The sequence below is a fragment of the Hippopotamus amphibius genome, chromosome 6 (assembly GCF_030028045.1).
Source record: "Hippopotamus amphibius kiboko isolate mHipAmp2 chromosome 6, mHipAmp2.hap2, whole genome shotgun sequence".
NCBI lineage: Eukaryota > Metazoa > Chordata > Mammalia > Artiodactyla > Hippopotamidae > Hippopotamus > Hippopotamus amphibius.
In genome coordinates, this window is record NC_080191.1 from 72,012,303 (window position 1) to 72,018,338 (window position 6,036).

At 38.7% G+C, this 6,036-nt stretch overlaps 1 non-coding gene across 1 annotated transcript; it reads left to right on the plus strand.

The window, feature by feature from the left end:
- The first annotated feature begins 4,204 nt into the window (after window positions 1-4,204).
- Window positions 4,205-4,277, plus strand: TRNAR-UCU (transfer RNA arginine (anticodon UCU)). The gene has a single exon. It is a non-coding gene; the product is annotated as a tRNA-Arg (tRNA).
- The last annotated feature ends 1,759 nt before the right edge of the window (window positions 4,278-6,036 follow it).

The following is a 6,036-nucleotide window of genomic DNA, read 5'->3' on the forward strand; positions in this document are numbered from 1 at the left end:
GATAAACCACACTGATATTTATTTTTTTACTTTTCTTTTTCATGGGGCGGACTACTCTACACCTTTCCCGAAGTAGCTTCTGTAATTGCACGTTCTTTTCTCTTTTTTTAGATGAGTAAATATCATGGAAAGAGCATGGGCATTGAGCCCTAGCTCTGCTCAGGACTCTGGGACTGTGTTTCCTGGTCTGTAAAATGGTGACAGTAAACGTTTGGCTGAAAAGCTAGAGTATTAGCGCTAACAAATGTGAAAGAACCATATGCAGATTTTTATACTTATTAAATAAAAGCTGGTAAATGTATGAGTAGTGGGGATATGCCACTACTTATTCTTTTTTTTTTAAATATGTAAATCAGCTTTCATTTATTAAAAACACATACTTTTGCTTGGTATTAATTATAAATGACTTGCAATACACTTTTTAATTGATCATGACAGAGAGCTGTGTATTGTGACAGCAGTTAAGAACCAAGGTTGAAGATAATGTGGCAACCCTGTGTAGAATGGATTGAAGTGAGGAGGTTCTGGTTATAGTGAGGGAGAACTAAAAGCTATTACATTATTCTTAGAAAATTTAATACCGGTCTGAACTAAGGTTTGCAATGGAAGTGAAAGAGGAAATAAAGTCTATAGCACAGGGAATTTACTTGATACTGGTGATGAGGAAGTGAAAGGAACCTAGGATGAATCTGAAATTTCAGACTGGAATTATCTCCTCTATAATAGAAGTAAGAGTTGCTTTGAATTGGGAAAGGAAGAAAATTGAATTCAGTTTGGGCTGCGTAACTGAGGTTCTGGAGCACATCTTGCAGGATGCTTCCGTAAAGCTGGAAATTTGAGATTCCTCCTCAGGAGCATGGTGTGGATTTTTAAGTCATCTATAAATGGAATGCTCTTTCCAAGACATACTTATTCTTGAAATTACATTTAGAATAGCCACTTGGTATTATTAGGTGTTCTCGCTAATGAGCTGTGCTCAAGTATCTTTCTCCATCACCTGGAAGAAGCCTTGGTAATGTCCAATAACACTGAAACAACAGATTCACACAGAGTTCCTATAGTGTTGATTGGGCCTAGGGGTAGGGGGGTGTGATTTCTGGGTATTAGTGAACAAAAGCTAAATTAGAAAAGAATGTAATGGTAGTTTAGCAAAAATTTTACATCACACAACAATTTAAAACATAGGGTAATTTATGGACTTCCCTGGTGGTGCAACTGTTAAAAATCCACCTGCCAATGCAGGGAACATGGGGTCAATCCCTGGTCCGGGAAGATCTCACATGCTGCAGAGCAACTAAGCCCGTGTGCCGCAACTACTGAGCCTGTGCTCTAGAGCCCATGTGCCACAACTACTAAGCAGGTGTGCTGCAACTACTGAAGCCCTCTCACCTAGAGCCCATGTGCCACAAAAAGAGAAGCCACTGCAATGAGGATAATTCATGTTATAGCTTAAAGAACACAACTAAATTCTCAAAAATTGCCAAAACTAATATAAAATCAAAAGTTTACTTTTATAATCCAATGTCTTAACTGACGAAGTCCTCTTATCTTGATGATGTATAGATTAGTTAATAATCATTTTATTCATTTTTTAAAAATACTTATTTACTATTTATTTATTTTGGCTATGACAGGTCTTAGTTATGGCACGTGGGATCTTCATTGCAGCACGCGGGCTTCTTAGTTGCAGCATGTGGATCTAGTTTCCCAACCAGGGATCGAACCTGGACCCCTTGCATTGGAAGCATGGAGTCTTACCCACTGGACCACCAGGGAAGTTCCAGTTAATAACCATTTTAAAAGGCAATTATTTCTAGGTTCCAGGAATAAGAGGTCAGCCTCATTTGTGTTTGAATTCTCTGTGACGTGACTCACATCATAACAGACCTTTCAACTGGATGCTGGTGTTTTACGTTAAAACATCAAATCAGTTTATACATCTGGCCTTACTTGGTGGTTTTCTAACTTGCCAATGGTATATCTTAAATGTACTTACATTCATCATAGCTCAAAATAGCCACATCCTTAAATAATAATTTTTTGAAAATATAGGTTCTTAGAAACACACCCGCTTCAGTTTTTGTTGTCAAATCCTGGGCCAAGGAGGGGCTGGGGAGGAAGAGAATGCCAAGCTGTGTTTGGGCCATTGGCCACCTCCCAGAGCTGTTTCAGTGTCTCGACTGCACTGCCAAAGGGAAGATGGGGACGCAGGCGGCCACACTGTCCTGCTCTCTTGCCAGCTGCAAACCTCATCACAGTTCCTGTGAAGTCCATTTCCACAGATCAGGTTTCTGCCAGGGAAGACTTTAACAATCTCCTACTCTGCTTTCCACCGACAACAATTAGTATTAGCAAATGGTTCAGGCCATTGCCTGGGTTTACATATGATTTCTATTCAAAAAAAGACAAACTCTTTACTCAAACCAGACCCACATGCTGAACACTTGAGCTCTCCTCTTAGATATAATGAAGCTGAGGCAGTTTCTATCTTTCACTTAAACACAGAAATCACTCTCACATTTGAAATCAAATTGGCTGTCTTCCCTCGCTGGGTTAGCCATCTGGTAAGGGGGACTTTAGGAGGACTTATGTTCAAGCCAGGAGTTTAGGGGAAAAAATCATTATTCTTTTGTCCTTGTATGCCTTACTCTTTTAATGTGGTCAAGCTTTTTTTTTTTTAAATGTTTTCACAGCGGGTTTCCTTTTCCCCCTCTCTTTCAGATAACACATGGCAAATACGTTAAATTCTTAATACATTTTACAGTCGAAATTTGCATTTTTAGAGTTGTGGATCAGAAAAGCACATACCTGACTGAGGTCACTACAGCTCACTGTAAAACAACAGAGATGCAAAGGGTTCACTCTCTTGATCTACTGCATACTTGTGGGGTTTTTTTGTTTTTTTTTTTAACATCGCTATGTTATTTTTCAGGGTAAGGTAAGGTCAGTTTCCTTTTCACCTGTTTCAAAGGCTTATGATACCCCCACAGAGAGGGATTACAACTTTAGCAGGTCCAGGGATCTCACTGTTCTATTTAGTTAGCTTTTCCGAAAAACAGATCTTGATGGCTACTGTCTATCTAGTCACTCTTCTGGCTGTTTTCTTCATGGATAGAGACTGATCATGTCAAGCAGTTAAGAAACCTGTTCAGAACAATCACCTCATAGTAACCATTCTTCCCATTACATACCTTCGACTTCAGAAAATCATAGATAACTCAAAGTTATCAGTCTCTTGGAATTGAAGGTAGATCAAGAGATCATTCTTGTTTTATAGATGAGAAAATTAAATTTCAGAGAAACGGGTGATTTTTTTTCTTTTTTTATACACCTGCCCAGTTCAGACAGAATGAAGAGGGGGCTAGAACCTAAATATTCTTTCTGCCTTTTATAACTTTATTTATTTTTCCATGTCCTATGCATTACATCTTTGAATACAATTTTTTATGGTAGTGAAAATTTGCAGGAAACCATACATCTTTGTAAAATACTCATTTGAAAACTGCCTGGATCTCAGGAACCTATTGTTAGTTTAGACAAAGCTCACCTTTTGTAAGTCATTAAATAAGTAAATTAGTATGGAAAACATATATTAAAATGTATGCATAGTACTCTAGACCCATGGAGAGTATTTTCTTTCCCTATTTCTAAATAAAACACCTTGAATGCATTTAAACATTTTTAAGACAAACATTTTGAAATCAGTTTGATGTTAATTTTCTCTAAAGAAAGGAAGGAAAATCAGAAGAGAAGTCTATGGCATGAAAAACCTCTTAAATGGCTTTGTGATGTGTCAGTTTGGCTAGATTGAACTTAAATTTCCCGGAATCCTCTTGCTTGTATGACGTGGGCCACATGGGAGGTTCTTGGGAGATTTGGAAGCAAAAGGAAGCAGCGGCTATTTTGTAGCTCTCTTGCTCTCTCACTCTCTCTTTCAGACACACACACACCACACACACACACACCTCCCCAACACACAGGCACAGGACTACTGATGTGCTGACTCACCCTGAAATGAAGCAGTGGCTGGGCTTCAACTGCCCTACCTCCCCCTGGTCTTCCTTAGCTTCTCTGATTCCTTGGGCCTGGTGTGTAGCTTTAGTCTGTGACTAAGGGCCCTGCTTTCTGCAAGTATTAGTATTCATTTTCTATTGTTGCTGTAACACATCACAAACATAGTACCTTAAAACAGTTTCTTGGGAACTCCCTGGTGGTCCAGTGGTTAGGGCTCTGCACTTCTAATGCAGGGGACACAGGTTTGATCCCTGATCAGTGAACTGAGATCCAGCATGCTGCATGACACTGTCAAAACAACAATAACAAAAAACAGTTTATCTTCCAGTTCTGTAGCTTAGACATGTGACATGTACCTCACTGGCATAAAATCAAGGTCTTTTATTCAATCCCATGTTTGTTCTGGTGGGGAAAAGAACTTTGTATTAGTGAAGCAGCATTAAATTCTGTCAAAGCTGGAAAAAGGTAAATTGTGGGGAAATTTTTGTTTTAGACACTTTTTCGTGATTTTCTTCTTTAAAATCCAGGCAGGAATATGAAAAAAATAAGAAAACTATCCCTTAGATTAAACACCTTGAATATAAAAGTATTGGTACTAGTCAGAGGCAAAAAATATATCCACTTAAGTATTAAGTAAATATATAATCATGGGAAATGAATTTGAACAGCTTGGGGTCTGGGTGAAATTACCAACTCTTTTTTTTTTTTTTTTATTAAGCAATGAAATTCTTCATGAAAGTGGTGGGATTTAAAGTCCTTTGGTAATGAATTAAGAACAAAAATTGGTTTTGGCAGGAGGTTTTTTTTTTCCCCTAATGTATTGCAAATCCACTTAGAAACATCTAGATTAATTCCTGTCCCTATTTTCTATCCTCCCATCTGAATATGAAAATGGAATGTAGTCACAGTTATAGAAGTGCAGTCAAATTGTGCAGGTCATGTTGAAAATATAGTAGCATAGGCATAGTTACAGAATTGCCACATGTAACTGGCATAGACAAATCTTCCTCATGTGACTTGCACAGAGAAACACTGATCATTATGTAGAATTGCCTGGAAATTGGACAGTCTGGAAAAATTTTTGAAATTTGGTGGATGCCCTACATCCAATTTGTCTTCTTGTCTAACTTCGTTCAAAACTTCTGCATTTGTTGCTCAGCTGGTGTGCTGATGCGGTTCCCAGAAGAACACTGCTCTCTCTCCAAGAGCACTTATTTTACCACCCACCTCCTGGCTGGTGGCCCCCTGGCACACTGGCTTCCCTTTGTGAATCAGGAGCGGAGTGAGAACTCAATCTGCTGCACACACAATGGCACATTCTTGGAGAGTGGCTGTCTAGACCATTTCCTTCACACAGTGGCTCAAGGGTCTTTTTATGGAGCGATTGCTGGAATGTTAAATTTCGGGTGGTGGCTTCTTCAGCTGATTCCTTACCCAGTTCCGACAGTGGTGTTGTAAGTGGCCTCTTCCACAGATTAGAACAGTTGTTAACATGCCCATACACATTAGCTTTACAGTGAGTTTTCTGGCAGCCAAAGCTTGCACCTTTTACCTGTTCTCTGTTGTCTCTAGACATGAAGAGGATTTAGTCTCTACTCCTTGCTTTTTTTTTTTTTGGCTGGGGTGTTGGTTTTCCAGACTGGGATAAAAGTTTTGGGGGGGGGGATAGAATATTCAAAACAAGCCCCAGATACCTCGATACTCCAGTTAGCATCTGCAAGTTTTGAACTAGTTTGAGGAAGTCCAAGTATTTAAAAGCACAACTTATGACTTTGAATTCCTGAAATTCTGTCCATGGCTCCATACTTATTAGCCAAGCAAATTCATTCCCTTGTGTTTTATTTTATTTATCTCAAAAAAAAAAAATGGTGGCCAATCAGTAACAATAGCAAAATATGTGTTAAGAGTAAGGATAGAGAGATCAGAACTGAGCAGAAAAAAATAAATAAAATCAACTATGCATATCGTTAAATACTCTGGCACATTGTACAATAATACATATTTCTTGGAGCCAGAAACTAT